A 26376-nucleotide genomic window follows, 5' to 3' on the forward strand; every position below is an offset into this window, starting at 1 on the left:
TGCACAACGTTTACATTTTGTATATATGTGCATTGTTAATGTTTTGCTTTAAAGCAATAAAAAAGAAGAAGAAAAAAGGCAGACTGTAGCTCTGTCGGGGCAACTTGGACCAACGCTGAATTCAAGCGACACGTGACGTTTTTATTCGACACTACACGTTATCATCCGTCGACAGGGACTCGTACAGGAATCGGTTGGATAGAAGCATCGGACTCGTGTGCTGCAATCATTGCGTTCTCCAGATCGGTCATATATTCCTCTGGGTGGGGGGGCAGGGGGGGGGGAGGGAGGGGGGGTGTTCGTTTGTGCAAAAGATGAATAATTAAAGCCCTATCCGGTGCATGGGTTACAGAGATGCGCGTAATGTTTATACTTTTATCTGATCAGCTGGAGACGTTTGATCGCTGCCTGTAAAACTTCAACTCGTTTTCGGACGACCCTTTCATCTCGTGCACAAACCGGAGAAGAGGAGACACCGGTGACCATCTTCTGGACTCTGGATAAGATATCTGGGGGAAGTAACTGTCCTGGGCATTTATACACAGGAGCCTTACATCCTATTGCCTTCTCATCAGTTCCCAGGGTAAATACACGCATCTGGCTGTTAAAACACCTTGTTTTGTAAACATGTTTTTGCCTAAAGGCGAACTTGGCTATGCAAGGGTGGTCTTGCTGGACTAAATGGCCACGTGATCAGCGATGAAGCTGATTGTATTGCATAAGTAATATGCAACCTAGTATAATATACGTAGGCTATAACAAGTGCACCTGACTGGTGTTGTGTAGCAAAGCTGATTGCATGACATTTAAGACTGTGGCTTTTCATTTATAATGGGATAATCACCCACGCTCTGCTCCAAAGATGTTATAAATAAACTACATTAACCACTCGCCAAGTTATCGGACCACCAGCCTTGCACAGAGAGTCACAAGGAGTAGCTGTGGATTTTCATTTATGTTTGTGTATTTTTTTTTATTTGTTGGATATGGTATGATATGAATACATTTCAAGCTCAAATGTCACCTCTTGTATGCACTGGATGCTATCCCAGGACATGTTAATCGCGTGTGTACATGTATATGCACAATATACGTTGGCGGTAGTCTAAATAATCAGTATAGCTCTTATTGGATCGTTGGGAATATTTAGGCAGTTCTTTGGTTGTTTTGCTGTAGCCGGCTAGCTGTTATCTTAGCATAGTGGGCTAACGCTAGCATGTCCACCACTGCACGCCAAAAGACAAACTTACTTTATTAATCAGTACTTTATTGACTTTTATGCAGACCTTTATCCCTGCTCATATTAATAGGGTTTGTGTTTAAAGATTTTTGTATTATGCCTGTGTTATCAAGGGCGCATATCTGATTGTTAGCTTAGCGTGTTAGCATAGCTCGCTAACAACTGATGTTCATCCTTTGCTAACACTGCCTCCCATTATGGACTTTAAATCTAGATGAATTACATTTAATATGCCATTGAATAAGGCAACATTAGCAGGGATAGTTCTTTGTGACTGTGATAATTTGTGTAGATATATGTGCAGCCCGTGCACGGCACAAGACAAGCACATGTTAGCTTCGACTAAAGCTAATGCAAGTTTGGATCGTTTTTATTTTTCTCTCTCACACTCTTCGTAAAGTTTTTATTTCTTACTGTTTCAACTGCAACAGCCACACATCCGTATCTCCTGAGATTTATTGGGTAAATGTGGTTTATGGATTGCTGTCCATTAGATACATTGCTTTTCAAAACTGTTGCTTGGGTGAGGCGTCTCTGGTGTCTTCATAATTACAGAACAAAATTATAATGAAATACTTTGTGTTTGAATGCAAGGGTGTAGATTTTGCTTGAACATTAGGGGGGTTGCAGCGTGAAGCATTTGCATGTTTCCATTGATCATGGTTTAAATAATGGGGGGGGGGGAATGTGATTTTGTGTGTGTCACCCTGGGATGCAGCAGTCAAAGGAAAGGGTTTTTCTGAATAGGAGGGAAGGGAGAGGAAAGAGAGCAGGAAATCCAGAGTGAGAACTTTAGTCATCTCACACTCTTTCCACAACATCCATTTCCGCGCTCTAAGTCCTCATGGTGGTGTAGTGACGCCTCAATCCGGGTGGGGGAGGATGAATCTCAGTTGCCTCCGTGTCTGAGACCATCAATCCGCGCATCTTATCACGTGGCTTGTTGAGAGCGTTACCGCAGAGACATAGCACGTGTGGAGGCTTCACGCTGTTCTCTGCGGCATCCACACACAACTCACCACACGCCCCACCGAGAGCGAGAACCACATTATAGCAACCACGAGGAGGTTACCCCATGTGACTCTACTGTCCCTAGCAATTGGGCCAATTTGGTTGCTTAGGAGACCTGGCTGGAGTCACTCGGCACGCCCTGGATTCGAACTCGCGACTCCAGGGGTGGTAGTTAGCGTCAATACTCGCTGAGCTACCCAGGCCCCCAGTTAAATGTTTTAATTAAATGTTATGATCAAATTGTGTTTAATCAAATTCATACTGTACAGCTTTAATCAAATGAAAAATATAATACTTTTCAACAATATAGAGCCAATAATAATATTTCAACAATAATAATAAATATATTATTTCTGGTAAAAAACAAAAAAGATGCACAAGAGAGCTTTACATTATTAATGAAAACATTAAATGAAAACAGTCTGATTACCTGAGGCAAAAGACTGCCACGGATGAATCACAACATGCTGATATTCAGTACACTTGCTTATGTGATATTGCTTACAGATAATAATACTAATAATATAACCATTTAATATTATATTATTGTTACTATGAGTATTATTGTGACTGTTTTGAATATTAAACTTTTATACAGTAGTGATATTTTTCTGTCGTAATGTTTTCAATTTCACGCATCCAGTGAAATAAGCTCTAATTTCAGCGGGACTTTTATTTTGAAAGATCTTTGAAGTTCTTCCTGTTTGTGAAGAGTTCGTTATATCAAGCTTCCCACGACTCGCGAGCTGAAATCTCTGAGCTGCAACGGTGAAAACGGTCATTTGAGAGTTCACAGCCGATTATACACTCAACAAACTGATCTGTGGCTCTGCAGATGGATACTATTGGACACACCGCATGAAAATCAAGCATTCATAGTGTGTGTTGCGTTTGTGTGAGTGTGTGTGTGAAGGAGATGACAGAGCAGAGTGGAGCCTCTCATTCGTTCTGTAGCACACATGTGACTGTATATTAATTTATTAAATGACATCCATCTGCTGTTTAATGATCACACTTGGCCATATAGAGGCTTTTTTAATATTATTTTCAAATGGTCTTTGATTTCATCTCAAAACTCTCACATTATATTTTGCATATGGTAGCATACCATAATATGGTACCGAAATTAACAACAAGGTGATATCATACTGTTTAAAATTTTTTGGTAATGCGATATTTCGTTAGTACCGGTATACCGTGCAACCCTACCCCAGAGTGTAGCCCAGAGTAACCCTCCTTCACTACATTTGGAAAACATCTCACATCGTCTCTTTCTCCCACTGTCTATTCGTTTTGAGTTCTTTCACACTGTAGCAAGATGGTACTAAAAGGTTTAGTCTTGCGCATTTCCTACATTGATCTTTGAGGCTCGGTGAAGGGCAGGCCATTTATGTTTTGACAAGACACAAAGAGAATGCACAGAGGAAGACATGACAGGTTTGGGAGATGAAAGGAAACGGGTCATCTGATGGAGGGCTGTTTAAACAATGTTTTTTTTTTCAGGCAAGGCACGGTTTAATGGCACTCAGCTAAAGTAAGAGCATGTCTACTGCTTTGTTTTGCTTAAAGATACTCTTTGCGTAAAGGGTTGCAGCAATCAACAAACTCTTGAGTGCAAACCCATTTTGCAACTTTATATTTGCCTGGATTCTTCTGGGTCTTTGCATAGTCTTTTGGAAGACATTGTGACCAAATGACCTCTCTTAAAAGGGTACACATCCAGCCTAGATCAATGCATAAGTCATTTCCTTATGAAGTATTTTTGTCTTGTTTTCCAGTCAACTATCTAAGCATTATTAAAACAAGATATGAAGGAAAACAAGATAAGCATTGTGGTGACATCGAAATCACTCGTCAGGACGGACCGGAGTAAGCAGGTTTGTTGGCTGCAGATCTGCTACTCGTGCTCCAGACATGAAGCAGTTGTTTGTTAGGACATACATATTCTATCACGTTTTCTCAGTACTTCTAATCATGGACAGGATAACACGATGGCTTGTTCAAAAACAGAAGACAAGGATGAAAACCAAAATCTCAAAGTCATTCCAACTCATTTTGGTTTCCGTTACATTGTGCAAAAGTTACTGGGTTTTAGGCATACAGGGTTTACCGTCGTTAAGTTGTTATTACGACAAAGTCATATACTGGATAACTTTACACTGACAAGGTTGTGTAAAAGCGATTTTATCACACTAGAGTCATGTTAACACGTGTTATGTTTGTATTGTGGCTATACTGTTGAAAAACAGTGTGTGGTTAATAGGGCTGTGTGACTAACATGATATTGATATTTATCGAAAAAAAAAAATTCTTATAAATTTTATAAGATATCGATGATAAACTTTTGAGTAATTTTCTATATTTAACCGATGTTATTCTTCATCTAGACGATTGGATCAGGTACATGTTGCTAAAAACGCAAGCAGTTTCGACCAAGTTATACACACAACTAGGCAACTGAATCACAGTCATGAAATCAGCCTGTTAGGAAGTATTAGCTGGCTAGCGGCTACATAATAGCTAATAGCTAGCTACAAAATTAGCTAGCTCTCTGGCTAATATGATATCAAACAAGACAGCACTGAAAATGCCAAACTGCTATCGAATGAACACACCAACTACAATAACTCCAACATCAACATCATTACTCTTTATGTACTATTTAGTTAAAAAAAAAAATTATGATCCATAGCACTGTCACAGGCAATCCAGTTTATTATATAGGTGCATTACTGCCACCTATTGAGCTGGAGTGTAGAGTGTCACAAGAAAGTCTTTCAATGGAGTCAATCGTCCACTGAAGTTGATGAAATTGGTGAAATTTCCTCAGAGGTCACTAGGGTTGCAAAGGCGTGGAAAATTTCTGGTAAACTTCCGGAAACTTTCCAGAAACTTTCCATGGGAAGTTAAGCTGGGGAATTTTGGAAATATTGGAAAAAACTTTGGGCACTTAGCTATATGCTGCTGCATCTTTGTGGCATTTTTAACATAGGTCTTTGCACAGTATTTGCAAATGTACACAGCCTTTCTTTCGACATTGGCTGAGGTGAAATGTATCCACACATCAGATGGCGCACATGGCATTGTTCTGTAGAATAAGATTAGAAAAAAGCTTGTAAAAAACGCTAATGCAGTGCCATGCACAAATATATAAATAGTTAGCTAAACAATTGGAATGTTCCGGAATGGTAAAAATATTTGATAATTGATGCTGGACAAATTAATAGAAATAGGCTAGATGAATAGATGAACACTCCTCAATCAGCATGCTAAATCAAGCTATAACCTACGTTCTTGTATGATAACAGAAAACTGGCTAGCAGAAGAAAGCATCACAATTAAGCTAGCTAGCACCACGATAGCTAGCCTCTTAAATTGTCAATGAAATGGTGTTAGCTAGCTTATATTTAACATATCTGATTTACTGGCTAGCTAGCTACTGTATAAACACATTTTGATTTAGTATTTGCTAGTTAAACTTTAATACCATAGATCAAATATATTTACCCTTGTAATATCATCAAAACTTACTTGACTGGATGTAGTCCTTGGGCTCAAATGCAGTAGTATGGCTTCAATAGTCCAGCTGTAGTAAGTAGCCTGCAGGAAGTAGTGTGCTGTGTGCATGTGATTGAGGAATGTGCAGGGAATGTGCAGGGATTTAATGCAAATTCAACTGAATTTGCATTAAAGCTGGTTGTTTTAACCAAGATTATGCTGCAGGATGTTTTTTTTTTCAACTACATTTAAGTTCCCTATTAATAGACTAACTTGCAATTTTGCAAATTTCCAGTTTATTCCCATATATTCCCGTTAATTCCCATTTATTCCCATTAATTCCCATGGAAAGTTTCCAACTTTGAAAATTCCCGGAATTTTGCAACCTTAGAGGTCACACATCCTATGTAGGATTAAATTCTTAACAGAGTACACTTTAAAGGTTGTTTACCCTCCAGAGTTTATTTGTAAACAAACAAGTTATGTTAGTCATTCTTGAGGTCTAACAAACATGTGGAATGCATTTTCATCCCCCATTAATGGTATGAAATGTAAATCGTGATTAATATCAATATCGTCTCAAAGCAGTCCTTTTTTTCTCTCCCTTTTTCTCCCCAATTTGGAATGCCCAATTCCCAATGCGCTCTAAGTCCTCGTGGTGGCGCAGTGACTCGCCTCAATCCCAGTGGTGGAGGACGAATCTCAGTTGCCTCCGCGTCTGAGACCGTCAACCCGTGCATCTTATCACGTGGCTTGTTGAGCGCGTTTCCGCGCAGACGTAGCGCGTGTGGAGTTTTGATAAACCAATAATTCTCAAGCACTGATGCCCAAAGTTAAAACTCCTTATGATATCCTGCTTATTTGCAACCTTCTTATACATCCATTAAAAACTCATCAATGACTAGGTACTCTTTGTTTTAAAGTTTAATTTAATTTCATCATCAAAATGGTGTCTAATCAGTAACATTTTTTTATTTTGTTTTTGTTTTTGCCAAACTTTTATTCAACAGCAGTCTTGCTTGTAGTAATAATAATAATAATAATAATAATTACTTTTATTAGTAGTAGTAGTATTACAGTGAATATTACATTTTACTATACAGTTGTAATATATTTCTGTCACAATTTCTTCAATTTCAGGCATCTAGATTTCATTTTGAATCATGCTTTTATTATGATGTGTGTTTTTTTTTGCCGGTAGCTTCACTTTTCCGGATAAACAGTTCGCAACACGGCCCAGTGTGATCATTGAAGACTTTTAAGTCATATCTGAAATCTCATCTGTTTATACTGTCCTTTGAGTCTGACAAATGAAATGTTGGGCACAGTTTTGGAGTGTTTGTATTTAGATCACTGGTGTATTGGTAATTTTGAAATGTTATGTTTTAAATTGTATTACTGTGAAGCACTTTTGTCAACTCTGTTGTTTTACATGCTATATAAATAGTTGAGTTGACAATAAAGTGCAAATGCTGTGATTTAATTATATAAATATATAGTCTACATGGAATATGCACTGTACAGTGGATTAGTGCTCTGCTTTGTCATCTCAAACAACGTGAATGATTCTCAGCATGCATCTGCACTAAAGAGGGTCGCACACTGGACGGACGACATAGCGTGTTCTAAAATTCAAAATAATAGTTTTCTATGAATGTACGCCACTCAGTGTCTGTCGTTGGCGCCCACCTACAACTCCGGAGGCTGCTCAAAGTTCACAGAGTGCAACTCGTATATTTTCCATTAAATTCGACCTAAATCTTTATCAGTGGACATATATTATTTACTCTAGCCTTGTTCATTCTTTAAAAAAGGACCTTGCTAACTTTTGTGTGCACTGTCTGCCACGTGAACCTCATCGACGTGCCCTTTGTTTGATACCTGTGCCGTGTCCTAGACGTGATGTGGCGAGACACTTCTCGTCCGGTGTGCAACCGCATTTAGATTGCAGCCTTTAGCGGCTTAAAGGGATAGTTCACCCAAAAATGAAAATTCTCTCATTATTTTCTCACCCTCATGATATCCCAGATGTGTTTGATTTTCTTTCTTCAGCAGAACACATTTGAAGAAAAATAGTAAAATATCTATTTTTTTTCTATCAAAAAATCTTGTTTTTGTGATTTTTGGAGCTTTAAAAGAGAAATCTCCATTCACTTGCATTTTAAGGACCTACTGAGCTGAGATATTTTTCAATTTTTCTTCAAATGTGTTCTGCTGAAGAAAGAAAGTCATACACACCTGAGATATCATGAGGGTGAGTAAATGATGACAGAATTTTCATTTTTGGGTGAACTATCCCTTTAATAGATCACACAAGGACATGTCACAATTTTAATTTGATTAATTGTCTATTTCAGTGTAAAAGGAGTAATAGAGCACGCGTTCAAAATAAGCCTGTGCCCTGTGAGCATTTTAAAGCTGTCGTGTGTCAATCATACTGCGTGCTGGTACCGGATAGAGTCGGTGCTCGGTACGACCAGTACTGCAGAAACACTGGTACCATTACATCTTTTGTATTTTAGTATCGGCTTGGTACCGAAGTACCGGTATTTATGACAACACTACTGCCAGTTCATTTTTAAAATGTCTTTCTCCCTTTAAAAAGACCCTGCTTCCTGCTAATATCTTGAGTGGATGCCCTTGCTGTACGGGTGCTGAATTTCTGTGTTCATCTGTGAATTATTCTAAGCCTACACTCCTGAACACCCAGCCTCCCCTGTCCCACTTCTGATGAATTATGGAGTGTTTTTTGCTTTTCTGTAATGAGCTCTCTCACTCTCTTTCCTTCAGATGTTTCCATTAGGCCTTTGCAGACTAATAAATTTGTGCCACCTCAGACATTTTCCGATTTTGCATCTCTCTCTAGAGTTGCTGAGCGCTCTCTTTTTATCTGAGAAAATGAGGTTATTGTTAGTTGGAGAGGCAGAACTTGGTCTGCTCCCTGGTATTGAGAGTGCTTGTTTAGTGTTGGTTCTGTGAATTTCTTCATCTCTTATGCTTATCATAATACGCTTAATCTCTCTAAGCCTATTCCTCCACCTGTTGCTGTTCCTGACTTTTTCCAAGCCTTAAAAGCACCTCTGAACATTGCTGCTATTATTTACCTCCTGTCTGAAGCTGTTTTTTTTTTAACACAACTGCCCTGAAGATGAAGTGATGGATAATGTTATTCTTCACTTTCACTCCGTTCAGCTCTTGATTATTTTTTCCTGTATGTGCAGGACAGGTGTGTCACACCAGGCTGATCTTGTGACTTGAGTCACGTCACTGATTTCATCGTTCATTCAAACCCAAAAGATGACATCACTGTTTAAGGAGTAAAAAATTATTGTTCTCTCATCATTTACTCACCCTAATGCCAACTCATATGACTATTCTGCAGAACACAAACAAAGATTTTTTGAAGGATGTATGATGTGTTTTTTCTTTTTTCTTTCAAGCTCCAAAAAGAGCATAAAAGCAGCGTTGAGATGTAATCCATCTGTCCTTTTTGTCCTTTTGGAGCTTGAAAATTTGGACCCAGATGACTTGCATTGAATGGATATAAACACATCATATATCCTTGAAAATATCTTCGTTTGTGTTGCACAGAAGAAGGAAAGTCAGACGAGTTTGAGATGGCATAAGGGTCAGTAAATGATGAGAGAATGATCATTGCTGGGGATCTGTCCCTTTAATATTGTGGTCCAGACTCTTAAAGGAACAGTTCACCCAAAAATGAAAAATCTCTCACCATTTACAGTACTCACCCTCGCTCATGCCATCCCAGATGTGTATGACTTTCCTTCAGAACACATATGAAGATTTTTAGAAGAATATTTCAGCTTTGTAGGTCCATTTAATGCAAGTGATGCAAGCTCCAAAAATCACAAAGGCAGTATAAAAGGAATCCATATGGCTCCAGTGGTTAAATCCATGTTTTTAGAAGTGATATGATAGGTGTGTGTGAGAGTTTAATTTTGAAGTCCTTTTTTACTTTAAATCTACTCTTTCTCCAGCCCTCCTATGCGTGTTCATGAAAGGACTGAGTTCTTCTTGTTTTCTTCGTGCATATCGCCACCTACTGAGCAGGAAGTAATAAGAATAAGAGACTGATAAAGAAAAGCAAAAGAATAAATAAATCATTTGCACAACAGCCCAGTAGGTGATGATATGCACGAAGAATGCGAATTGGCAAAAAAAAAACAGAACTCATATGAACATGCATAGGAGGGTTGTGTGAAAGAACGTTTAAAGTAAAAATATATCATAATAAAACTCGTAACACTAAAACATCCAACATTTTACAGCAAACTCACCTGAATCTCACAGGGGAGCTACTTAATTGCTGTATAGTTCAGATGGAACCAGGGTCAGATATCTATATATAATATTTGATTTACAGGGGCATTTTTTATATTCTAACCTTATAAAATGATGCTGCCGTCCTTTTATGTTATCATTTAAACAATTAATTCAATTTGAAAAAATGGCATGTTTCAATAATTACTAAATTACATGATTTGTACATTGCATTTGTGCATTGTTACTGAAACAATTTTTTTTCCCCCCTCATTCACATATTTCCAAATATTTTGGCTATTAAATTAACATATTACAAAACCTACAAAAGTAATGCATCAACATAGAGGTGGAGATGACAGCATTTCTCCAGATTTGGCTTGGCAACTTAGCAACGTCTTCATGCCAACTGAATAAAATAATGCCAAAATAAACATTTCACAATGAAAAGTCAAAGACATGATTCATACACTAAAAGTGGTAAATGTAAAATTATTATTGTATCATTTATAATGTTTTATTTCACATCAAGGCTTTTTATCCACATATTATTATTATTATTGTTAATATTAATATTAACTACATTGTAGCATTTGGTTGCATTATATTTCATGTTCTCTCAGACCTGATTAACTTAATAAATATATAACATCCATCCGTCCCGCGCTTTTGGCTTCTAGCCGGTGAGGAGGCTTTTCAGACAGACAAATGCATAAGTAAGATGATCCGATGGGCAGGGAAGTAAGCTATAGCATAGAGAGCAATAGTGTTACTCACTAGGGCAGTATATTTTGAATAAAAGGATCGAATGGTCACGTAATTTAGTGCGTGAGCATGACACTGAACTGATGCGGAGCATGAGAAGCGGAGTGCCCATCTGTGCGAGTGTATGGCGCGAGCATCCGCCATTGACTCGGCGACGTCTGCACAACGGACGGCACGAAACAAAGTTCAACAAAAATTCAAATGAAGATCGCGATGGATGTATTTGTTCTAGGCCCATATCAGATGTTATTAATAAAACAGCAGGAACTTGTGGGGGCATTTTTTGCCACCATATTTTGTATTTAGGGGGCTTTTTGCCCAGAGCTCCCATTAATTTCCGACCCTGGATGGAGCACAGAGAGATGGAGATGAGATGTAGCAGGTGTTTAAGTGTCTCTCTTCGCCATGCAGCTGGTAAACAAAGACTTTCTTGGGGCCTGGGTAGCTCAGCGAGTATTGATGTTGACTATCACCCCTGGAGTCGCAAGTTCGAATCCAGGGCGTGCTGAGTGACTCTAGCCAGGTCTCCCAAGCAACCAAATTGGCCTGGTTGTTAGGGAGGGTAGAGTCACATGGGGTAACTTCTTCGTGGTCACTATAATGTGGTTCTCGCTCTCGGTGGGGCGCATGGTGCGTGGATGCCGCAGCGGATAACGTGAAGCCTCCACACGCGCTACGTCTCCGCGGTAATGCACGCAACAAGCCACGTGATAAGATGCACGGATTGACGGTCTCAGACACGTAGGCAACTGAGATTCGTCCTCCGCCACCCGGATTGAGGCGAGTCACTACGCCACCACGAGGACCTGGTAAGTAGTGGGAATTGGGGATTCCAAAATATGTCATTATAAAAAGAAGTGATAGTTTTATCGCATCGCTCGCTAACGGAGATGCAGTATAATGCCATGTAAATGTCGAATGAACCGTTTTAGAAAGGTTTATACATCTGTAACATCTTAAGATCACTAACTATGGGACAAAGCAGAAACAAAGCTTTCCATAATGTTCTCCTTTAAGACCTAATCCAGGAAGAGGCTATTTGGGGAATCATACCTAGTGTCATCTCTCTTCATTACTCCATTGAATTCATCTCTTCTCCGGGTTTAACTTTCAAAATGTGGTATTCATCTTTGCATTTGGTACAATTTATTGCAATGTCACGGTAACAACTGCTCTCTGGCCCATAGAGATTGTCCATGCGGAGCTCCTGGGCACTAAGAGCAAGAGTGATGTCAGTAACTCAGAACTCTGTCATGAAGGGTTTTAAGAGATCATAGGCAGCTGGGAGAACATTACATGGGCCACCTTATCATACCAGAGATTGCTGTAGCGAAATCCCTCTTCACCAGCTCTACTCCCAGAAGAATCCTGCTAGTCTCCAGGCAGTGCCACATACAGTTTCTACAGAAAATCCACTAAATAGACAATCCTATGCAGTATATTAACTGCACAATAGTGCATTGTTGCCAGCTGTTAAGGTCAGTACAGCAATCCAACATTCTGACCAAAATGTCACTAATCAATATTTACATAATATAAATAAATCACATTAAAGGAGCAATATGTCACATTGACATCAAGCGTTTAAAATGGGTACTGCAGTCCAAATTCAAAATATTGGAGAAAGTTGTCTCCCCCGCCCCCTCCTCCTCAGACGCGGGTTGCCAGGTTGAGGACACGCAACAGGAACGAGCAAACTGACAATGGCAAGCGACGAGCCTTACACTGTAAATTTATCGGCTAATGTATACGTTTGCATTGATTTTATTGTTTGCGAATTATAAACCAGCTCATGTGGATTTTTTATAACTCTGTCAATGTTAGCTAGATGTATTGCTGGCTTCCATGGCTGCAGCGCGCTGTGTTTGCGCGCTAACTTGTTTCAAATCTGGCAACTCGGTGTGTGGATATACTATTGGGAAATGGGCAGTGGGCGGGATCACACAGGCCAAAACACAAACAGAAATTCCGGCCCGGAACGGACATTTCAAAGTAGAATATACTGGCTGTAGCATTGTTTTCGGAGAAGCCGGTATTTCAACTTAGCATGTTTCCTAAATCTCTGAAAACATATTATGATAATTTTTTGCTTTAGTACAGTAAATATATTACATATTGCACCTTTAAATAAGAAAATATTCCTTGTCAAAATATCAAGCCAAACTAGAAGTGATTGCACACTAGTAGCAATGATAAGCAGATGGAATTATTAACGAGGCATTTCCCTCATGATAATTTGCATTACGTAGTGGATGGAAACGCGCAACAATTCGTATTTTCGTAAGTCGAATTTTTTGAAATGCGCTTTTAAAAATACTAAACATTCTGGATGGAAACCCAGCAAGTGGGATACAAAACTTTCAAGCTCTAAAAAGGACAGCAAGGAAGATTGAACAAGGTTTTCTGATGAACTGCCCCAAGTAGACTGTTGATGTTAAGATTTATATTGACTGAGGAGATACATTTAAGGTTATTTCTCACCCAAAACGGAATTATTGCTTCAGAAGACATGGATTAAACCACTCGAGTCGTTTGGATTACTTTTATGTTGCCTTTATGCCCTTTTTGGAGCTTGAAAGTTTTGGACCCCATTGACTTGCATTTGTATGGACAAAAAAACACCTTCAAAATATCTTCGTTTGTGTCCAGCAGAATAGAGTTTGACAGTGCATAAGGGAGTGTAAATTATGAGGAAAAAGCCCAAATCACGATATCACCATTTGTGTGTTTACTAATAACACTATTGTGTTGCGTGATACAGATCATGGTTGAATTGTGGGTTGAACTGGTTTCAGGATTTTGCAAAGGATGACGTTTCATCTAGTCACTATTATCAAAACCCTTTTAGGCCTTCGCATCCATCTGTTGCTGTTGAACATTTTGTAGTATTTGCTTTTGGGTTGTGTATTAGGTTTACTATTTGTTTTGCTTGGCAATATCGGAGAGGGATCCTCATTCAACATTGCAGCTGTGTAGATATGATATCTATTAAAGCAGTTTCTGGGTAATGTCTGCTTGTGTATATTTTAATTTAAGAAGACTTTGGATTGTCTTGAGGAAATATGCTCCAGTAATACTAAAAATCTCTCTCTCTCAGTCTCTTTCTGTTTCTGTACATCATGTTGTTTCCACTCACTCTCTTAAAGTGATAAAAAAGGATTACCTCCGCCAGAGTCTTTTGCTGTAGCGCTCAATAGGGTCTGTGAGAGGTTGTGAAAGGGTAGCTCTCTGCATTGTCTTGAGCTCTTTGTGTTCTCTGTGTCTTTGTGGTCTCACCCTGGGACCCAACAGCTGCCCTGCCCCCCCACCTACTCCCCGAAACATCAGCATGGGACAAATGACTGCTTCACTTGGCCCTGGATGCTTTCACTATAGTTCACATTAACTGTGATCAGCAAATATGAGATTTGTCATTTTCACTCTTCAACCATCATACATCTCGCTTTTCATTTCGGACAAAAAGGAATTCTCAGGACTTCACACACAGAGGAACCCAGATCTGCTTAGTCTTAAAGTGAGCACTCATAGCTCTGTTAAGCCAACACTGGTGTCTTTTGGTTCGTGAAGAGCAAGGCCTTTTTTCCCTGATCTCTCGCCCAAACACAAGCGCACACACACACACACACACACACACACACACACACACACACACAATCTCTCTGACTGTTGTGGCGCAGGACAGTCTCTCTACACGAAGGGGGCCCCTGTGAATGGGCTGTTTCCATGGTAACACCTGGCTTTGTGAATGTATCTTGAAGATCGTGGTCCGTGGCCTCCCAGCATCCTCCACTAGCACCGCAGGATGATTCTGACTCAGTTGAGCAAACCATCTGCAACACTCACTTAGTAAACTCTTTTGGGTGCATTTGTATCTCTAGATGTTTTTTTGTCCTTCTGAGAAGTTTGCAGCAAAGGTTTTCGCCAAACTCCCTCTGAAGCAAAAGCCTGGTGCTCTGCTTTTTGGGTAATAGATTCGCCATGTGCCAAAGCTTGCATAATGTTCAATTCTTGAAGGAGCCTTTTGCCTTTAGCACAGTTCTCAGACCTCATGTGAAACAACCTTTCACTGCTTTGGAGAAACGTCATCTTTTTGATTCCAGAGTTCCTTTAATAAAACCATTTTTTTTTTTTTTTTAAATGTGCTACCCCAGAAGTGCTCCCACCCTCACTTTGTCTCAGACCTCAGAACAGAACATCTACGTTTTCCTTGGCCCACCTTCATGCTGTCTTTCCATCCTGTTCTCACTGAATTATTTACTGAGCATCAGAATTCAGGTACTGGAGCTGGAGATCTGGCTTCTTGTGTTTCTACAGAAAGGACAGGCCCATCAAGCTTTGTTAAAAGTCTCGGCCTCTTTTAGCACCAGCCAACTGAAGAATCTCAAGAGATGCCCCTCAGTCTGGTTCACTTTCACCAGAAACAGCAGAACCACTTGTTTAATAGGACCAGAGCTTGTTTGACAGCTGATTGCTAATATAAGATTTTTAAGGGGCCATATAATGGAAAACAGTATCTAGAGTTTGGCGTAGGATGTTCTAAAGCTCTAATGTTCACAATGCAAAGCTCTAATGAAGCTGCAAAAATGGCTTGTTCTGCAGCACATATTCATATCACCTCTCACATTTACACAATGCCTGTGTAGTAGGGTGGTGGCGATTGATCGGCCACTGATCTAAATCGGCTGATCTTGGTCTTAAATCTGTGATCGGCGGTCAGCCTATCATTCCTAGATTCATGCACGAAATAACATACCGATACACTGCTACTCTCATGAATGAGCACTTGCTCAGCCCTCGAAGCATGACATCTGACACAAATCTGACTATACGTGATATAACGTGAGATGGGACAATCAAACATTTGAGTTTCAGTCTCACTCCCTCAACACACATGCTCTTGATGTCAATCAGACATGCACGCTCCCAATCTTTCAATGACTCGCTCATCCCAGGGCTATTTTGTGTGAACCCCGATTTGTTTTGTTTTGTTTTTTAAATCAGATATATATTTTTGTCACAATACCACTAATACAGTTTAACCTTCGATAACCACAACATGTCTTCATGCAGTTGTGTAATAATTAGTGGTTTGCATTCAAGCAAAAACACCAAAGACGGTAAACAAATCATAGATACTGATGATTTTTCACTGGAGCGGTTTTGGAGCTTAATGGATATATCTCTTTTGTATTTGAACTTTTCTCTGCTTCGTCTGATGCTCTCATAGTGTTTACTGGTTGCCATTATATCACAATGATCTTTGATAAGGACAACAAAACTATTCATAACTGTTTTTAATTCAAATAAATGTTAGCATTTCACAATGAATGTAAATTGATTGTAATTTTACAGTGTGCGGCATGTAGCTTGCAAAGGGCACTTTAAAAAGTACCGGTACAGGCCGATCACAGAGTTGAAATATCGGTGATTGGTATCGGCTTCAAGTTTCCTGATTGGTGCACCACTACTGTTTAGTGTTCATCAGCTTGGCCCCTGCAGATGACCTTTCCCAATATGTGCATTATCGGACATTTACATACTGAAGTTTTATAGGCACTGTATTAAAAACGGCTCATTCCTTTCCAAAGGCTCGGCCATACTGTAGGTGAAATTCTGCTGGCGAGATGAAGGCGTGGACGGATGTTAAGTGATCGTGAAACCCACAAAAATCTTCTGGATATCTGTGGGTCATTAAAAAGTATTAAAAGGTATTCAATCAATTTGGTCAAAATGAAGGCCAGGTCTTGACTTACATTTCCCAAGGTATTATTATTATTATTTTTGTTTAAACATTTCCCTCCTTTGGTTGCTAGGCTGAAATAAATAAATTGATTATTCTGTTTTGCATGGTGAATACTGTCAAATAAGATTAATACATGTGTGCGGTTCAGAGCGAACAAGTGACACACTGTTCTGTGTGCACGTACGGGGCTCATGATCATGCACTGTTTATAGTGCTCTCAGAGCGGTTCACATGCAGTGTGAAAGCAAAGTGCTGCAGATTCACACATTAGCTGATGATCAGCATTTAACCAGATTTAAAATTAGGAACAACACATAAACTGTTAAATCAACACTGCAATTTCCGCCAAAATAATGGCTCCAGTTCTGCAAAAATAAAATCTCCAAGTGAAGGTGAAGTAAATATTGTAAATACTAAATAATATATAAATACTGTATAAAACAAATCTAACCCTTAAAATAATAATGAAGTATTATTATAATAATAAACTTGACTGGGACCCACGATGATTATATTAGTAATAATAATAATATGAAAAATTAAGTAATTCAAATAGTTTCCAAAAAAAGTGGATAAAGTTGTACTGTAATCCTTTTGATTCACAAAAATGATTTAGAAAAATATGTATGCTGTTAAATAATGCTTTTTATTAGGCCTACTGTATTGCTGTATAGGTGTCACAATGGAAATAGCCATGGAAGCTGGCATGGCATTAAATCGCATACAAACTAACAATTGCTGTATTGGTGCAAATTAATACATTATTAAATATAATTCTTCCTTGTGTTTATTTAGTGAAACTGCAGAATACACACCTGAATTATTTTTAACAAGGATTTCATTTTATTTTATGTATTTGGTTGAAGTGATGTTCCTCTGATAAAAAAAAATCACACTTTGTGGGCCTGGGTATCTCAGCGAGTATTGACACTGACTATCACCCCTGGAGTCGTGAGTTTGAATCCAGGGCGTGCTGAGTGACTCCAACCAGGTCTCCTAAGCAACCAAATTGGCCCGGTTGCTAGGGAGGGTAGAGTCACATGGGGTTACCCTCCTCGTGGTCGCGATTAGTGGTTCTCGCTCTCAATGGGGCGTGTGGTAAGTTGTGCGTGGATCGTGGAGAGTAGCATGAGCCTCCACATGCTGTGAGTCTCCGTGGTGTCATGCACAACAAGTCACGTGATAAGATGCACGGATTGACTGACTCAGATGCAGAGGCAACTGAAACTTGTCCTTCGCCACTTGGATTGAGGTGAGTAACAGCGCCACCACGAGGACCTGCTAAGTAGTGGGAATTGGGCATTCCAAATTGGAAGAAATAAATAAAAAATCACACTTTATGTGATGGTTTTTGAAATAACACGCAGGTCTTGAAAAAGGTATTAAATCGGAAGTGCTGATACCTGCAGATACCCTGTACATGTGGAGCAGCCTTTTTTTTTACATTGCGCTTCATTACATTACTCTGGGATAGTGAAGTCAAAGAAGCTCATTGCTAAAATTATTTTCTCATCCATTGTGAATATTTAGTGGAGCAATTTACCAAGCACTGCCCACTGCCAAACTAAACTTCCTTTTGCTCAATGCTGCAAATTCACGTTTCAAAGTTCACCCAATTTCAGCACCACACAAAATTTCTTTACCACAGGAAATCCCATTAGGCGAAAGTCCTGATCGCACGGATTACCACTGAGATGACCATATTTTGGCCGCCGAATTTCGTTGTGCAAGGGTTAGAGAGAAAGTGGAAAATGGTCATGGAAGAAAAAGTTACTGTTTTGGTCCAAGAAACTTTGACCGTTATGAGTGAGCTTTTACATTTAATCTTTTAACAGACAATCTTATCCAAAGCAATGAATCATCCAGGTGTCCACAGTATCAGCTGTACTGCAATATCAATTTTAAGAAGACTTAGGTGAGAAATTAGGCTTAATGCTACAAAAGTGCAGGAAAAGGCCCTTTAAAGTGCCATCCATTTTTATGAGATGTTGTTTGTGGCTGTATGCAGAGTGATGAGCATCTGGCAGCTCAGTTAGAATGACTTAAGGACTATTAGTAAGGATAATCCCAAAGAGTTCTGTCACAGTGACCAAAGCCCTACAGGACAGCAGGGTTGTCCCTCTTTTTCTCTTGTTTCTTTCTCAATTTCAGTTCCATTTAATGTGCTTTATGGGCTTGACACACAACTCTACATTTGTGTTGCAAAAGTTTTGCAAACTTGGCTTTAAGTCTAACAGTGATTTAAAAATAGTCTAGTAGAGAAATGTGTGATTTAATTTTAACTTGGGGGTTTACATCCCTGCATGTTTCATAGTAGCCATCCCTTTAGCATCCCCTTACAAAACCTGACCACGATAAACCTAGTTTACGCCAAAATACTTAAGTGCACTAAAACTAAAAAAACTTAAAGCGTTCAGTTTGAAGAAGATGCCATGTTAATTTTACTATGGTTTTACAGAAGCAAAAATATTTAACAAAAATATACATTTTGTCAAGATGTTACCTCTGTATATATTTTTGTAAGGGATCAGATGCGTCGATATGTTCTACTTGTGGCAGGTTTAGTCCTGTCACGATTATTTTATTTATTTATATACCCTCCCCTTTTCTCCCAATTTGGAATGCCCAATTCCCAATGTGCTCTAAGTCCTCGTGGTGGCGTAGTGACTCGCTTCAATCCGGGTGGCGGAGGACGAATCTCAGTTGCCTCCACGTCTGAGACCATCAATCCATGCATCTTATAATGTGGCTTTTTGAGCGTGTTACCGCGGAGATGTAGCACGTGTGGAGGCTTCACGCTATTCTCCGCGGCAACCATGCACAACTCACCACGCGCCCCACCGAGAGAACCACATTATGGTGACCACGAGGAGGTTACCCCATCTGACTCTACCCTCCCTAGCAACTGGGCCAATTTGGTTGCTTAGGAGACCTGGCTGAAGTCACTCAGCACGCCCTGGATTCAAACTCACGACTTCAGGGGTGGTAGTCAGCGTCAATACTCGCTGAGATACCCAGGCCCCCCCAGATCTGATCGCGGTTATCAGAGACAACCGTGATTATTGTGCACTTCAAATTCCAATCACATTTAAATGCCCAAATAAGGTATAGGTATAAGGTATCACTGACCAATCAGAGCTGAATTTATTCACAACCAGTCAAACAACATTTAGCTTTTATGTAGTCAAAAACAACATGGAGATGAATATACTCACTGTTGCTGAATTTCCTGAGCTGTATAACGCTTCTTTAGCATTTATAGAGACATAAATAAGAAAACAGCCTCATGGAAAGCTATGAGAGGACAAGTCGGTGTACCAGGTGAAAATAGACTACGGAAACATGTCTGGAAAATAAACGACTGTGTAATGTATACAAATCATGGACAGTATAGTTTAATTTTCTCTTCTGCAACAGGTGTCTGAAACATCAACTTTAGATAAACAGAAAATACAACTGCCCAGGCGGGAGTTTTGTGAATTTTGAATGTTCATTTGTAGCCCTCCCATTTTAATTATTGATGTGATGTTATTTATACTATACCAATTTACCAATACAAATATGAAGTAACATGCAGTCTGTTTCTTTAGTCTTTAAAAAAGGCAGAACTCAATCAAATCAATCAGATGATGGAGACATGTGGCAGGTAGCTTATTACAATATTTATAGTTGTAAAACATTTGATGAAAAAATAAGTGCCATTTTATTTAAGTTCAATCCCTTACATGAAAACTAATACAATATTTACAGTAATCGCCTCATAGATGCAATGTCTGAGCTGAAGCAGTGGGTGGCATTATTGCACTTCTACTGGCGCGTTTCACACCGCTTCTGGTGTGAATGGAAAACGGCTGTACAAACGAGAAGCGGCAAGATCGCAAGCAAAGCCTGCCGCCCACCGCGTCCCGTGTAAAAGCAACATAAGGCAACATCAAAGTAATCCATATGACTCCAGTGGTTAAATCCCTATATTCTGAAGCTATATGATAGGTGTGGGTGAGAAACAGATTAATATTTAATATATTGTACTGTAAATCTATACTTTTACATTCAGCCGTCTACTAGTTGTGGCTGGTCAGAGGTGGAAATTTATGGTAAAAAAGGACTCTAGGTTTGAAATTCATTTTTGCACTCAAGTTGGTGTTCAAGGTCGGGTTTTCGTTCCTTAATCATGTATTTTTAATTAGCTCTTATCTTTACTCTGAGAGTGATTCAACACAGACGTTTAGCAATTTAACTCTGATGAAGGACTTCAGGCTGGAGGCTGTTGGTCCTGACAGGTCACCCTGGAAAGTGGTTACTCATTAGATTGATATCTCTTCACCACATTGACATAATCTTGTTGTAGATGTGTTTGGCTTTGATTGAATGATTTAATCATCTCTTAAAATGAAGGAAAACAAAGTTTTTCTTGCTATTACAGATTCAGAGAGCATTATAAAAGATTTGCACAAATGATTGATTTGTATAATGGAAGGCCAGGCTTCAGTGCCCTTGATTATGCTTTATGCTGGACCTCTTTACTGTGATTAGGCTTAAATGGCTTAATGACATTTAGAAACTGTAAGTACAAGCTGCAAAAGTAGTAATAAAAATCATTCCCCCCAATAGATTGAAAATGATAAATCTACAACATTTCTGCCAAAATACCAGTTTTCTGCAGTAAAATCTGATGAATTGTTGTAAGGATGGATGGTGATGTGTACTTTGAAAAGCTCAATGGATGGCACAATGTGTTCAACTTTTCTTCATAAGTGTTGTTTAAAATGTCCGGCTTGTGTGAGATGTTGGTCTTTTTTCCACTGTGCTTTAAGTAGAAAATTCTCTGTAGAATTTGAAGACTCCGTTTATACCTGGTATTCATTCAGGTGATCCGATCATTAGTGGTCAGCGCTAAATACAGGTGTAAACTGGGTGCAAAACGTTTTGTGAACAGATCACAAAAATCACATATGAAGGTAGTCAAAAACGTATGTGACCACATTGCATTTGAGGTGCAAGTTAATTAGTCCTGAATGCGTACTGAATAGCAGCGAAGCAACACCCCTCAACTGTCAGTCAACTGCGTGAAATATTTTGATTGTGCTTGGATAAAATTTCAACCGCATCTCGGAGAAACAGTGTGCCTTTTTTTTTTTTGCACTTTATTTGTCTTTCATGTAGTAACACACTGACATAGTCGTTGTAATCATGAAATCCTCACTTGTAGTCATGAAATGAAGACCCTCCCCTTGAAATCTGAACACTAGGACCACAATTTAAGCCCCCGGGTGTAAACAGAGTTAGGTGTCTGACTCGACCACATGTGATCGGATCACCCAAGACTTAATACCAGGTGTAAACCGGGTCAAAAGGTTCTCACAGGTTTTGTTGTCTGTGCCATGCTATCCAACAAGTAAACAGTTCTGACAAGTGAAGTCGGACATACGCAAGTGAATTAATTTAGTGAGATTGTGATATCTTTAGGTCAAATTGCATCAAATATGAAATTTGCTTCAAATGATTTACTGGGTGGCCTCTAGGGTTGGGAACAGAGTTAATAAGAACAGGTTCCATTAAAAAAAATAATAATACAGAAAACGTGATTTTCATGACGTTTGTTTCTATTAAAGGTGCTGTAAGCGATTTTAGCGTTCTGAAGCTTTCGCGTGACTGAGCTGTAGAATTAGCCACACCCCCTCATTCCTAAACTCCGCCCTCCAAAGATAATTTTGAGATCAAAACCGAGCAAAAGAGCAGCATTGTTTGTTCCTGTTACTGTCAAATTCAACAGTGGCACAATAGTGCCCTCGACCGACAAACATTATGAATCAAAGCCTCAATGATCCACTTCAAGCAAAATGATTGACAGGTGAAAAGCGCCAGTGTCTGTGGTCTGCGGATACATTTTTGTTTGCTGTTTATTAAGTCTACAGCTGTCACTTATTTCATTAATATCTTTCAGAGTGTAGGAAAATTTTTTGCATACTTTTCCATGAAAAAATCGCATACAGCACCTTTAACATTCCATTAACGTTCCAAGAACATTCAAATTCTTAAAGCTAACGTATTTAACTTTCTCAGTGTTAAAATACTCTCATCTATCTCAGCGTAATATGCAGACAACTATTGGTAAGCCATTTATAGGTTAACTTTCTCAAAAGCTGTAAACACTGTGTCTCTGTGGCGCTGTAACAATTTGTGTGTTTGTTTAAAGCGACCTGCTTAGCCCCACCCAACAACGTCACTCAACCAATGGCCTGAGTTTGGGGCGGGTCTGTCTCTTTGTTTGAGCAACAGCAGATGAGGGGGGTATACAGAAAGCTGTTTTGAAAATATAGTTTGTTTTGCAAATTTCATTGGGTGGCGCTAGTGGCGCAGATATGACTAAAGGGCTTTTCACACTTGAAATCGTTAACCCTGGGTTATTCTAAACCCCAGGTAAACCGAGTCTTGGGTTATCCAGTTTCATGTTTCAGACCGTTCATACTTTACCCTGGATTTAATAATTAATCCTGGGCGTTCATGTTCTGATGTTTCACACTGTACATTCATAAACCCCGGGTTAACGTACTTATTTGTGTACTTAATTGATAACAAAAATTGGACGAAAACAGCTCACGACGGACACGCAACCTGTCAATGGAGCCGTTGCTTTACTCTGGAAATGTCGGCAAGCAAATCGGCTCTGTTTGTCTTTCGTCTTCTGAAATATGCCATGAAAACACGGAATACTCTCTTTTCATCATGCCAGTTCATTTGCCACCACTGTTGGACACTTTACCGGTTTCCTCAGACGGAGAACGTAAACAGTGTGTGAAAGTTTCAGCGGTTGTACAAAGCGCATGAATATTTAATAAGGTAGGTACTGAGGTCTTATATGATTGGTTGTCTGTTGCTGAACAACTTTCTAAAACATTCTAACACCACATCATTTCACACTGTATATGTTTGGCACCGAAAACAGGGTTAACCACGCAAATGTGGGGCTAACCCTGCTCTGGAGGGCGGTGCTAACCCCCTTTCAAAATTACAAGTGTGAAGCATTGCTTTACCCGGGTGTATCATTATAAGGATGGGCAAGGAGACAGCGGGAACCGGCTGAACAGTAAACGTAAGTTTAATGTTAAAACTCAAACTTAAACAACATAAAACAAACACAGACACACATGCAACATGGCCGTGCATCTCTCTTTCTTGAGAACTGGCTCCTCCGGCTCCCCTTTATCTCGCTCTTCCACTGATCAGCTGATTCAGCGCCGGCCATGCATCGCCACGGCCTGACCACGCCCTCCTCCTCGTCACACCGGGGTTAAAAGTGGGGTTTAGAATGCAGATAACCCGGGGTTAAAAGCCCTTTCGGCTTTAAATGTGCATTTTTCCATCAATGTAGACGAAATACTGAACTCAGATACTCTGACAGGGCTTCTATTTAGTCTGTAGTAAATTATACATTGTGATCAGTGTGATCAGCTTCTCGAACGAATAACTATTAAAAGTGAGTTCTTTTTAGTGAATCAAAAACACTTCATCCGGAGGACAGTGCAGACTGGTTGTTCATATTACAGTGTGTAGTTAAAGTAATACCAACAACATTACCAGTTTTGTTAAATGGAAAATTAATTGGAAATGACTGCACAAATAAATTCTGCTTGTCAGATGCAGTACTGGTGCTGTCCTTGCCTTTGGGTAATATCTGATCGTAGGCCATTACTGAGCCCAGTTCTGGCTCTGCTCCAGTCCCAACATGCCACTGGTATAGACAAGATCAAGGATGAAGAGATTTGATAGTGGCTAAACGCAGGAAGTGGGGAAATGCATGAGTGGACAATGGGCCATAAACATAAGAGAGGGAGCGACAGTTTGTGTGTTGAACCATGTCAACTAAATGGATGCTGTTTGAGGTGTCAAGGAGCGAGACTGTCCAAGCATTCTAATGTTTACAGTCAGGGCAAGGATTTAAGTAGCGTGAGTGTATATCATAGGGCATTGTTTGCCATGGGATGGTTCCTCTGCTTCCTGTATTTCTCTTGTTTTGAGAAGATGAATGCTTTTGGGAACACGTACAGTATGTGTGCTGTTTAATGAATTCTTCTGTTTGGTGTTTGCAGATCTGCTGAGGGGAAGCAGCACCCAGATCAGCAGATGAGAGTGACTTTTGATCATAAGTGGTACATCAGACATCAGGTTAGTGTCTGGGCAGACCGCAGACTGTAGGCTTTGCAGTGTCTATTCCCACAGTTCTCCTTTCTCAGTCAGGACCCCACTTTGGACAATGAGCTCCAGTGTATGTCCAGTGATCAGGGGACGGTCCTCAAAGAACTTCTCGTCTAACCGTACTACCTTTGCTCAGAGCTCTGAAAGAAACCTCTGTTTTCCTGTAGAGAGGCAGAGATGGACGGAGAGATCTTGAAAAGACTGTCTGACTTTGAAAGATGCTTCATTTAAAGACCAGTACAGTATTCTGTCCTGATTGAAACAGGACGTTAGGGTAGGACTAATCATCCCTTCTGAGCCTTCAGGTCACATCACAGCTGAGAATTATGTTTAGTTATTAACTATGAATAGTGAATTTTTTCTAAATCTAAATGGGCACTTGTTGTATATTCATATTCAAGAAATCACGCCTGTTAAAAATGATTCTTTATTTGTTACATTGTTAAGCTGATTTTAGAATCAGCTCTCATCTATTACACCTTTTTATTCATTTGAGCAAATTTCAGTTAGCGCTCTTCTCCTTTTCTCATCTTTTCCTCTTCTCTGTTCTCTTTGTGTGCTTATTGTCTTGTTCAGACCGGCTCACTCTTGAGATTCTTAAAACTCAGAAGACACTGTCTTGAATTTCAGCTGCTGAAATTGCTCTCCCCACACCGGTGGAAATGTAATATAGCAGCACTCCCTCCCCTTTCACTCCCTTCTTCTCTGCTTGGAGTTTTGGAGGAACTGATGACTAGCTGTTGATGGGTTAAAGGACAATGGAAGCTTTCCGATTTTTTGGCATATGGTTCTGTGCTGCCTCTTTGTGCATGCTGCCCGTTGCATCCACGGTCAACAATGTTTCATGGACTGCGGTAAAACTTTCCTTGGTTCCTCATGGCTATAAATGTCAAGCTTAATGGTCATTAAGCTTGCTGTCCTGAATGTTGGAATTGTGTTCCATTATCCTAATGAATGTGTGTGAATTGGGCAATGGGTGTCAAGGTGTGTTGTATCTGATATTGAGTGCAGCTGTTTGTTACTGTGAGCCTTGTTGAGTGTGTCTATGTGTGTTTGCCAAAGTCTGCACAGGAAAAACAGACGGCAGAGTCTGTTTATTCATTTTCTCAGATCTAATGAAGACAAATGCCTTTTTGAGACTGCTGGCCCATCTGGTTGGCGATCATCTCAGAGGAGGGAGATGATAAGATTAGATAGAGAACAGAAGAACAGCATTTTCTTCCTTTTTCAGGGATTTCACAACAGCAGTGTTCACACAGCAAAATGGTTGTCATTCCTGTTTGTAGTACTAAAATATAATCTATTCAAATTATATTTCAAATTTAAATTATATTTGAATTTTAAAGACTTATTTCAGGTTGAAGGAAAATTTTAAAAGACATCTCATTTTTAAATCAGTGTTGATTGAGGATGCAACGAATCAGTATAAACCAATCAGTACCGGTTGTTAATTGCAAAGAACATGTCTGGCGGGGGCTTGGGTAGCTCAGCAAGTATTGACGCTGACTTGCACCCCTGGAGTCGCGAGTTTGAATCCAGGGCGAGCTGAGTGATTCCAGCCAGGTCTCCTAAGCAACCAAATTGGCCCGGTTGCTAGGGAGGGTAGGGTCACATGGGGTAACCTCCTTATGTCGCGATTAGT

At 39.7% G+C, this 26376-nt stretch overlaps 1 protein-coding gene across 2 annotated transcripts in view; it reads left to right on the forward strand.

Annotated features, from left to right (window-relative positions):
* The first annotated feature begins 311 nt into the window (after positions 1-311).
* The window catches only part of LOC127445159 (F-box/WD repeat-containing protein 7-like), a 196506-nt gene continuing 170441 nt past the window's right edge, over positions 312-26376 (forward strand). Inside the window, exons 1-2 of one of the 2 annotated variants that reach the window (XM_051705021.1) lie at positions 312-583; positions 24629-24704. The gene's annotated coding sequence lies outside the window, so the exon portion shown is untranslated. The remainder of the gene's footprint in view (positions 584-24628; positions 24705-26376) is intronic. The other variant, XM_051705022.1, reaches the window with a different exon arrangement.

Source organism: Myxocyprinus asiaticus, chromosome 8 (genome assembly GCF_019703515.2).
Source record: "Myxocyprinus asiaticus isolate MX2 ecotype Aquarium Trade chromosome 8, UBuf_Myxa_2, whole genome shotgun sequence".
Taxonomy (NCBI): Eukaryota; Metazoa; Chordata; class Actinopteri; order Cypriniformes; family Catostomidae; genus Myxocyprinus; species Myxocyprinus asiaticus.